Consider the following 11,597-nt stretch of genomic DNA (forward strand, 5'->3'; position numbering starts at 1 on the left):
AGTGGCCCGTAGAGGGGGCTCCATCATAGTCGCTGAGGTAACCAGGAGGGCGTAGAAGCGGCTCCCGGGTCCTCAGCCGGGAAATCTGACGCCTTTCGCGCAATCGCCCGTCTGACCTCGGGCTCCCAGCTGCCGAGGGTGTGACGGGAACGGACGGGGGCTAGGGGCGAGAGGGAAACCGACCCTAAAGGAAGACCCAGGTCGGGGCAGCGCTTGACGGACGGGCAGCCCTGGCGACGGGCCAAGGGAGGGATGGGGTCAGAGAGTAGAGATCAAAAGCAGAGAAACTACAGGTGTAATAAGAAACCGGGCACGATGAGACTGTGTGCCACACGTGTAGATTGGAAGTGAGCAATTTCAATACACGGGCTTGAGAGGGAGGTGGGGGTCCGCCGGCACGTCTGTCACTGTTGAGTGGCAGGTTACAGAGCAGCAGGGGGCGGAGGCTAGAGGCAGCCACGTGGTACTAGGGGGACGAGCCGGTGAAGACATCTCCGCAAGTCCTGCCTGGCTTAACCTCCTTGCAGGTGGATGCCACAAAGATGTCCGGGCGTGTGTGTCAGACACAGGGCGGGACAGATGCAGCATCTCCGAGCTCTGCCGGCCGGGACGCTGGAAGAAACGGCACGTTTTAAATGAAAGGAACCCGGTTTGTTGGGGGAAATATGTAACAGGAGCTTAAAGCGTCCTCTGGTTCCAGAAGATAAAGAAGTGCCTCCCGGTTCCCCCTAAGAGCCCCCATCCCCGTCCAGTTTTTTAAATCAACAGTCAGAAACGTGCCTTGTGGCGCTGGAGGCACCAGCATGCAGTCTCTCCCTCTTGCTCTGTAACTCTGCCTTTCAAATGAAATGAATCCTATAAATAAATAAATAACAAGAATGATAAGGATGTGCCAAAGGCATACAGGAACCCATGGAAATAGCACCCTAAAACCAAAAGTGTAACAGCTTGAACAAGAATATAAAGACAGCACCATACTGACATAAAAAAAAAAAAAAAGAAAGAAAAGAAAAAATAGCAACTCCTGGAAAAGGAGGAGGTGGGGAGAGGAACTTGGCAGTGGAGAAGGTGACAAGCCAGAAACATCAGAGGCAGTGCGTCATGTTGGTAATGTGATCACAGGCCAGCCGCCTACCACTCCCAAACTCCAGTCCAGTCATGACAAAGACATCAAAAAGTTTCCTGAGCAGTACTCTCTCAAACTGACCAGGTCATCAGAAGTAAGGAGAAACTGTCCTAGCCAAATGGAGCCTTGAAAGCCATGGCAACTAATGTTAAAGTATTTTCTTGGCATGTTTCTGGAAGCAAAGAGTGCATTAAGGTAAAAGTTAAGAAAAACTGAGTAGCAGACTTTAATTGTGAGAAATATTCCCAGCTGAGAAAAGATGCTGATGCTAGGGGTGCTGTGAAGAGGGCCTAGAGCAGCTCTCTGCTATCTTCATGAAGTTTTTGTAATGGCTATCTATTCTAAAAGATACTTTTAAAAAAATGTAATGGGGCCCCTGCAGTAGCGTAGTGGTTAAAGTCCTCGCCTTGCAAATGCCAGGATCTCATGCGGGCGCTGGTTCTAATCCTGGTGGCCCTGTTTCCCATCCAGCTCCCTGCTTGTGGCCTGGGAAAGCAGTTGAAGACGGCCCAAAGCCTTGGGACCCTGTGCCCGCGTGGGAGATCGGGAAGAGGCTCCTGATTCCTGGCTTCGAGTCAGTATAGCTCTAGCCATTGTGGCTGCTTGGGGAGTGGATCATCGGGTAGAAGATCTTCCTCTCTGTCTCTCTTCTTCTCTGCATATTTGACTTTATAATAAATCTGAATTTCTAATAAAATCTTTAACAAAAATAAATAAAAATCAAAATATAATAGGTTTGCAACATCTCTTTAAAAAAGAAAAAAAGAAGTGTGGCATTGTCGCAAAGCTGGCCTCCTACATGAACACTGACAGACCTGGAAGAAGCTCCCAACTCCTGGCTTCAGATCAGATCAGCTCTGGCCATTGTGGCCACCTGGAGAATGAACCAGCAGATGGAAGATCTTTCTGTCTTTGTCTCTCCTCTCTGTAAATCTGACTTTCCAATAAAAAATAAATCTTAAAAAAAAATCTCTCTAGGGTCAAGACCTAGATCTTCACCTGTTCCCCAACCTTCTGATACAGTCCACTCCAAGGAAGTTGTGTGGATGACTTGGGTCTGAGGGTGGGGTATGCATTCAGGCTCACCCTGATTGCAGAAAGAGAAAGAAACTGCACACAAGTTTTTTCCCCTTCTGTCCTCTCAGCATGTGTAGAGGGATCTAAAGAAGGTTTCATGCCAGCTGCTGTTGATCCTAGCCAACCCTCAAAACGGGGCTTGAATTCCGTGCCCTTTCATGGAGCTCCTGCGTAACTCCGAGTGCTCTCTGCCGTCCAGGCGGTTGTCATGTCTTCGTGTACTGTGTCATGCTCTTCACACCCCCTATGTTCAGTGTCATCCCTACAACATGGGGAGAGCCTTTCTGATGAATACTTGGGTGTGGGCTCACCTCCAATGTGCCTTGAACCTCAGCAAGCCCACAGGTGTGCAGCAAGACTTGGGAAGCCAGCTATGGCAGACTCTGAAAGTTGTCCCTTCAGTAGCCTTTCTTTTCTTTTCTTTTCTTTTTTTTTTTTTTTTTTTTCTGAGCAGAGCCCATGCTCAGATATAAAGCTGAGTCTCCCAGCCCTGCTGGCTTTGTGAGTGGGTGCTGACCAATGAGACAAAAGCAGAAAGAGCTGGGCAGGGCTTACAGGAAAGGGGGCCAACAATATGACATGCCTTTTGTCCTTTCTCCTGTCCTCTCTGGAACACAGACAGGATGCTGTAGTTGAATGGGGCACTGCCCAACTGTGAGAGAGAACCTGAGAACAAAACACACAGCACGGGTGCTGAAGGAGAACCCACCTGCAGACTCAGAAGACCGAGTTCAGACCCTCGGTTGAGTGTTCAGCATGTACAGCCAGCCCTGCTGTCTCCTGGTGTGCCGGTCACTGTTCTTCATCAATGTCTTCCTTTACTACTGACGAAAGCGAAAGTTATGCCCCTGAGGGGAGGCAAGGGGATTTCCAAGCAGACATTAAAAGATGATGCTGTCTTTGAAGTTTCTGGCTTTTTCTTAGACATGCACATGAATTATTTTCTTCTCTACATATATCTGTAATAAGCGTAATAAAAAAATAACATCTTACCTCATTGAATGATTGCTATAGCTTGAAGTGTGACCTCTAACCCTATAAAATAGAAAAAGCAAAATATTGACATCCTAACCTCTAGAATCCTAAAATTATTTTTTATAAAGTGTCATTGCAGGTGTCATTGGTTAAGCACATCATGATCAGTATATTTATAAGAAGGCAGCGATGTAAGGCCAGAGATACACTTAAGGAAATGTCAGGTGCAGAGGGCAGATTGCAGCCTTGCATCTGTAAGTCAAAGGACACCAAAGATCGCAGCTGGAAGAAAAGAGGAAGCAAAGGATTTCCCCAGATTTCACAGGGAGATGACCCTGCAGCTGCCTTGTTCCCAGCTTGCCAGCCTCAGTCACAAAGTTTCTCTTTCCTGTATAAGCCACCCATTTCTAGTACATGGAGTTGCGCTGCCCTAGGAAACCAATACAGAAGCAAATGCGTTTATCTGGTCATGCACCTGAGTCAAACTGTCATTCTAGGGGAGAAATTACATATACATCTTACAGATAGTGTTTGATGGGTGCTTAAGATAAAGGAAAAGCATCCAGAGAAATGAGGAGAATTCCAGCATGTCAGAGTAAACAAATGTAAATGAGGACATAATACGAAAATGTTCAGATGAGAACTTGAGGTATGGAGCCGTTTGGAGACCTGGCTCTAAACTGAGTTCAAGCACATTAAAAACACCTGAAGCATCCAGATTTGTCTAGTTTACCAAGAGGATAAATATCAAAAACTGAGTAGGGGGACAAAGACTGAGTCTTTATGCCATGCATTGTGTGGCAATGGGGGGAGGTCTGACTTGGAATGTGTTGAGCCCCTTGATTGAGCCTGGACCACATTAGGGAGAATGTGGAAGAGCTCACCCTGGAAGTCAGGGCGTCTGCTTCAGCACAGGCCATAACACTGGAATTCCTTGATTTGAGGTGATGCCTAAACCACAAGGTCCAAGTCAGAGCCCTACTTGCCCCCATTCTAAATTCTATTCAGATAGGAGGTCCTCAGGGCTGATTGGCCAAGAGCCACTTCTAAAGTTTATTTACTCTTTCATCTATTTGAGAGGCATGGAGAGAGAGAGAGGGAGAGGAGAGAGAGAGAGAGAGAGAGAGAGAGAGAGAGAGAGAGAGAGAGAGAGAGAGATTCTCCCTACTAGTTCACTCCCTAAATGCTCCTAACAGCCTCTTTGGTGCCAGGAAAAAACCAAAGAGCTGGGAGCTCAATCAAGGTTTCCTATGTGTGTGGCAGGGGCCTCGGGGCATACGCCATCACCTGCTGCCTCCCAGAGTGCACGTTATCAGGAAGCTGGAATGGAGAAGCAAACATCAGCACCATTCTAACTGCTGCAGCCAATGTCTACCCCAGAAGAGGCTGCCCAGCCTCTCCACGGGAGTGTTTCCCCAGCCGCTGAAGTAGCTCTGAGCACACACATGGAGCAGAGAGGGCAGGTGGGAGGTGGATGAGGGATAGATGGGAGGAACGTGGGAAATAACGGCAGGAGGCAGGAAGGTGAGGGAGGAGGGCATGAAATTTGGAAATATTTGGGGTGGATAGGAATCACAGGTGTGTGTGTGTGTGTGTGTGTGTGTGTGTGTGTGTGTGTGTGTGGTGTTTGCCTGCCTGCCTGCCTGCCTTTGAGGTTGGAGTTGATGAAGATTCTGATTTGGTAGCAGAGAAACCCAACCAACACCAGGCAGGGGTGAAAGTGATGGAATGAAACCAAGTGAGAGGTAAATTTGGTTTTGAAATTAGCCCAAATCTGGAACTGCAAGGCTGTGTTGTTAGTACATAAATGAGAGGGCTGTGTAGGAGAAGTGACAAGACTGATAGCTTACTTTCGCTTCAGACAGATCAATAACCTAGGCCTGTTTCTTAAGAATTCTTGAGTTTCTGTTCCTGGCCAGCAATTTAAAAAATTTCAAGTGGAACCCCCAGCCCAACATATATAGCCTCTAAAATTCTGCCTGATGACATTCACTCCTTATGATCCTAACCAACTCTCAGTCTTCAAGATTTCTCTTTAATGGATAAAAGCTCCTGAAAATCCTAACACTTTAAACCTTTGCCACTTAATACCACGCAGAGAAGATTAGTGGATTAGCCGAGCTCAGAATAATGCAGGAGAGAAGGGAGAGCTCAACAGAAGGCACCCATACAAATAGCACCTATGCTGCTTCTGTGCAGCGCTGGCCCCACTGCTTCTGTCCAGTGCAGAATCCAAGAAATGTCTGCCCTGGTCCATTTGCAAGAGTGGTGAGGACTGGCTATTGAAGGGTTGTTGGCTACTCACTGAATCTTAACTCTTCCTGCTACGTGCAGGAAGTTATGTGAACATAGCACATCCTGCTCAGGGCTATCCTACACGTCATGACTTATTCATGGAATAAACATGCATTGAGCTCCTACTATGTGGCAGACACTCCATAAGTACTAGAGTTGCAGGAGGGAACAAAGCAAGCCCAAGTCCTTGACTTGGCAATTAACAGATAACAAACAAGTATAATGTGTTGTGGTCAAATGATAATAACTGCAACAGAAAAGAATAAGACAGGAAAGAGAGAGAGAAAGAGGGCAACATTAGATGTGACATTTGAGCAAAGATCAGTAAATGAAATGAGTTTATCAAGAGGAAGGGCCTTTAAGGGGGCAGCAACAGCAAATGCCAAGGCCCTATGGCAGAAGACAAAGAACTCTGCTGGCTGAAGACCATTGCTGAGCGGATGCAGAAGACACAGGTAGAGAGGAGTGTGGACCTCATTGTGTGAAGCATCCTGAGCAACTTGCAAACACTTTGTGCTTTCTAATAAAAATGAGGTTGTGGTTGTGAATTGCTGCTTGCGAAGATTTTGAGTAGTTTTACAATGAAATCAGAGAGTCAATAATTTTGTGTGACTCATTGAGTGGCAAAAACTGACTTCATATTTCATAAAGTAGTGTCTTTTATCCCACTTGAGTTGAATCATTGTATTTTGCAGTAGAAACAGTGAAGAACGTGATTATATGGTGCTTCCCCACAGTCTACAGGCGACATTAGGCATTTATAGGCATATATATAAATACCAACTGCTACCTATTCATGAAAAAAGTTTCTTTTCAGGTTTATATATTCTTATTGGAAAGGCAGATTCTCAGAGTGTGAAGGACGAGGACAGCCAGAGAGACAAACCTTCTACCCTTTGATTCACTCCATAAAAGGCCACAATGGCCGGTGCTGAACCAATCCAAAGCCAGGGGCCAGGAGCTTGCTTTGGGTCTCCCACGCAGGCACAGGGTCCCAAGGCTTTGGACTGTTCTCCACTGCTTTCCCAGGCCACAAGCAGGGAGCTGGATGGGAGGTGAATGGGACATGAATGGGTGCCCATGTGGGATCCCAGTGCCTGCACAGGGAGGATTTATGTTTTTACTTGAAAGACTGAAAGATAAAGAACGTCTCTTCCATTCACTGGTTCACTCCTCATATACACAACAGCAAGAACTGGAACATGCTGAAGTTAGGCACCTAGAACTCCATCTGGGTCTCCCATGTAGCTGGCAGACACCAAGCACTTGAGACATCACCTGCCATCTCCCAGGCTAACCATTAGCAAAAAGCTGGACTGGAATGACTCAGAATTTCTTAATGTAGTTGTTTAGTCCTGATGTCACACAGCTTGCAAGGGAAAAACCCAGGACAATGCATACCCAGACCTCTTTGTTGCCTCTCAATAGTGGCACACAATGAGGAGCCAGACAGCAAAGCAGCCTGTGGCTGAATCCACACTTGGTCACACTCCTAAGGACGCAGCAGGAAGAGGAAGGTGGAGAGCAATCTACTGGGCCAAAGGAGAACATCCAGTGTGATTATGGAATACTTCAGGGTTTGGAATCAACAAGCCAGTCAACAGACACTCAGCACCTCTTTGAGTGAGACGCCATGCGTGGAACTGTTAAGTGGTCAAGGGAGAATTGAAACGATAAGGCCCAGTCACTTGACAAGGCAATTGCGATTACAAAACCGTGTATGTTCAAGCAAGTGAATGGCACAATAGATGCCAGAAGATCTCAGAGAAGGGAGAAACCCCTCCTGCAGTGGGTTGTTGCCACAAGAGTTCCATGGTCATTCTTGTTGCTTTTGACCAAAGGCCAAGACTCACAGTACAAGGAATATACAATCTTATAAAATAAGTTATGTAAATGAAAACTATCCCTGTGGAATAAAGAGAAACTGGACCTCTAAGGCAAGGGTTTGGCCTAGCGGTTAAGATGCTGATTGGGCTGCCCACATCCCATATTGGAGTACCTGGGCTCGATTTCTGATTCCAGCTCCACTAATGCAGACCTTAGGAGGCAATGATGGTCAGTCATGGAAGACCAGGACTGAATTGCTAGCTCAATCCAGATTTGGCCTTGTCCCATGCCCAGCCATTCTGAGCACTTAGGGGATTATTCTCTCTCTCTCTTCGCCTCCCCCCACCAGACCCCCTCTCTCTTTTTCTCTCTGTGTATTCATGTCTCTCAAATAGGTGCATTTAAAAAAAATGTCATGCTCGTCCTTTGCATCCATCTCCACTTTCCTGCCATCTTCCTAGGTCCCTGGTTGCCTTTCTTTTCTGCTCTTTCACTCTCTCTGACATGACTTAATTGTCATCCCCCCTGCTTTTGTTTTCTGAGACAGGGCACATGAATATGAATGCTAATACTAAGGTAAAGGCAAGACTATGAACTCCAAGGGGGCAGAAGATTACACAGTACTAGACCTTCTCAACCCAGAACTCTAGAAACTACCCTGGACAGAGGCTCTCCAAATTGTATGACCATGGAATTGTACAATACGCAAACTGCCTTTATTGGGTTCATCTGCATTGGAAGATGTTGGCCTTATGTTATTTAATTTCCCTTTATTAAATAAAGACCCATGCGTAGCTGTTTCAGACTATGGTAGGAGGAGTGTGTATCTCTGCTGACAGATGGCTGTGCTCCTTTTATGAGCTGATGCAAACTATGCAACTCTCCGTGTTTCTTTTTATATTTTGGAAGTCAAGATGCTCAGAATTAATTTATGTGCATATTTGCATCAGTTTACAATAATCTACTTCCCTCTTTTATCTTTATTTTTAAATTTCTTACTTCTCTGTTTATTTTAAATTTCCTTGAGTTTCTTTCTGGAGATGACGAGGGATGAATGGATAGATGATGAGGAGACAGACAGACGGAGCACATGGAGAGCAGTTGTAACAAGGGTGAAGACACCCTCCACAGAGCTCCTCTCCTTCCCGATTGTCCTTCAGGTCATGGACCTACCTTGCTTTGCAGGGATCCAGTTCTTTACATTTTCGCCAAAATCTTGCAATGCTATATAACATTACAAAGTAGGACCCTGGAATGAAAGTCAGGTTCAAATTTCAACTTAGCTACTAATCTCTAAGAACACAAGAAATTCATCACACATTAGAACTCAATATACAGATATGAGAACTCTTAGTGCCAATGGAAGGTGATTATCTGTCCTTGGTCTTCTGTAGCCCACAGGATGGGTTTGTCCTCCTGAGGGCATGAACTGGGTGTGCAGGGGATGGAGCTACGGGGGATCATGGCAATGTATGAGGTACACTGGAGAGGCAGGGCTTGTCAAGCTTGGTGTGAGCGAATGAGCATCTGCGAGATTCCTTGGAAGCCCTCTGAGTAACTGGGGGAGATGGATGCTTTGAAAAACTTGGGATGCTGCAGTGACTGCAGTGATGGGTTAACCAAGCCAACGAAAGCTCAATATTGAGGATCAGGTGATGTCACTTGTCTCTGCAGGTGCCTGGGACCAGGAAAATCTGAGGGGAAATCACATGGGGTAAAATAAAGAACGTCTGATTCTGCGTGCAAGACCATTCCTCTGATCCTCTCCATTCTTCTGGTCTTCCCTAACCATTGATCCCAAGCCCAGTGAGCTTCTAGAAGGACAGAGTGGATTGTGCATGTGCTCGCTGGCCGTCATGATGACTTCCAGCGTATTCACGAAAGATCCAGCTTGTCAATGTTCCAAGCCTAAGCATCTCTTGGAGCCTCTATTTATTTATTTTTTAAGATTTATTTCATTTTTTGTTGGAAAGGCAGATATACAGAGAGAAGGAGATAAACAGAGAAAGGTCTGCCTTCTGCTGATTCACTCTCCAAGTGGCCACAATGGCCAGAGTTGAGCCAATCCAAAGCCAGGAGGCAGGAGTCAAGCAGGTACAGGGACCCAAGACTTTGAGTGATCCTCCATTGCTTTCCCAGGCCACAAGCAAGGAGCTGGATGGGAAGGGGAGCAGCTGGGATACAAATCGGTGCCTGTAAGGGATACTCATGGATCCAAGGTGAGGATTTAACTACTAGGCTATTGTAACAGGTCTGGAGCCTTTATCTAAAATCCATATTTCAGAGACTGCTACAAAAAGCTTGTCTGGTGGTGTCCTAGGCACCCTCATGGTTCCAAGGCCTTTATGTGCATGTGGTGTAGAATCTGTCTGACACGCCATGAGCCACATAATGCAGGACCTCCCCCACTTACGTAGATAGGACAGGTGCAGTACAGCTAAGGAGCATGCCATAGTTTTCCACCAAACCTTTGTTGATCACAAGGCCTTTGAACTTGATGGTCTGAGCAAACCTCTTGTTAACTTTTCTTATTACTCTATCCAGAGTCTCTTTTCCTTACAGCCTAATGAGACATGCCAAAACTGTGTTTTCCATTCGCTCCTTGAGAATTTGAAGTAGCCTGTTTGCTTTCTTATCACCCCCAGTGTATCTAGCACAATTCTTTGCAAGTTTAGCAAATACTCAATGAATGTTTGTTGAAATCATGAACTGTAAAATTTGCTTTTCATCATTTATTTTCAAGCAGGAATGTTAGTCAAGTTCTTGCTTCCCACAAGACATTTTCGAACTTTTTCTTTAATTACTTTTCTCCAGTTATGTGACAGAATGTTTTAAGGAGGTTTCCCACACTAGTAGGTGCTGAGGAAGTTTTAGCAGCTCCAACTGCCATTCCCAGGGCCCAGGGAGCCCACATTCCTCTCCTCCCGTAAAATGGCCAAAGAGCTATATCAAATCTACCAGAACAAACTTGCTAGTGGCCAGTTTGAACCCACACTGATCACCCTGCTCTTCTAAGCATCTTTCTTCCTTGCCCCTGATGAGGAGTCAGCAGCCAATTGTTTAGAATGGAGGGAAACTTGAGCCAGAGAGCAAAACCAAGACATTTTTGCCTTTGGAGAGAAAAAGCCTTTTGTTGTTGCTTCTTTTATTTTCCCTCTATCTGTTCAAGGTCAGGCCTTAGCATGTATTTGCTGTATTGATTGAAATACTCACTGTGCCCTTTGTACAAGGAATGTGCTACTCATGATTTTATATTGTGGATCACAATACCCACTTCAGAGGTATTTAGCTCTTTATACCTACTGGGATAAAAAAAAAAAAAAAACAAAAAAAACAAAAAAACCAAAAAACAACTCCTTAAGGTCAATGAAAAAAAAACCATCTTACTTGTGTGAAATTTTCATTCTAATATGAATCTACTTGATTCTCACCATACACATTTTCTTCCTCGTCAAAAGTCCTGCAGACTCCAGTTTCCAGCGTCCTATGTAGCGGCTGTTGTGGTATAGCATTCCCGTTTGCGGAATTCTAGCTTCCCTTCCTCATTCATACTGTCCTTGGGGACCACATGTCCTTGAGCGAAGTTGTGCAACCTGCAGTAGATTTACACAAATGAATATGCTTCTTTTTTTTTGTTAAACCAGAAATTGTGGGTGCCTATTTGTTAGTAGAGCCCTCCGACCCACGTACATTCTTTGCTTCTGCCACGGTGTGTGTGTGTGTGTGTGTGTGTGTGTGTGTGTGTGTGTGTGCGCACGCGTGTGTGTTTGCCCATTTGCCTGGTTGGTCGCTTGGCTTGCATGCACTGTGACAAACTCTGTCCTTCTTCACTCGGTGAGCGGTAGAACGAATCATGTTGGGAAGGTACGCACCTGTTATAGTCCCCAGTGCTCTTTCTCAGCTCTTCAATGACTTCCCATGACTGGACTCCAGGTGCTTTTCCTCATTGGTCTGCTGGCCCAAGGCCACACAAAACCCCATTTTTATGTCTCTATTCCTTGTGTCTTTCTCTAGGAAGCTTGACAAAACCTTATTTCAGTTACTCAAACTCAGAGTACTCATTTTTATGAATATTAATGAGATTAATGGGACTCCATAAACAACAGTTCTATCCTATAGGAACAGTGGTCACAACAGAGCTCTTTCTAAGAGCAGAGTGATGGCATGGTACTTGCTTCCCTTCCATATCTCCTCTTCTCCCTGTAACCTGTTGCAGCCCAGTCTCCTCCTGGCAGCTCTATGGAGCTCGTTATCCCCAGCATCACTTAAGACAATCTCCAGTCCTTGACTCGGTGTG

The 11,597-nt window shown here is 45.7% G+C and overlaps 1 long non-coding RNA gene across 1 annotated transcript; it reads left to right on the top strand.

The window, feature by feature from the left end:
* The first annotated feature begins 6 nt into the window (after window positions 1–6).
* On the top strand, window positions 7–3,133 carry LOC131483104 (uncharacterized). Its single transcript, XR_009247516.1, has 3 exons — window positions 7–37; window positions 2,105–2,189; window positions 2,822–3,133. It is a non-coding gene; the product is annotated as an uncharacterized LOC131483104 (long non-coding RNA).
* The last annotated feature ends 8,464 nt before the right edge of the window (window positions 3,134–11,597 follow it).

Source organism: Ochotona princeps, chromosome 23 (genome assembly GCF_030435755.1).
Source record: "Ochotona princeps isolate mOchPri1 chromosome 23, mOchPri1.hap1, whole genome shotgun sequence".
Lineage (NCBI taxonomy): Eukaryota > Metazoa > Chordata > Mammalia > Lagomorpha > Ochotonidae > Ochotona > Ochotona princeps.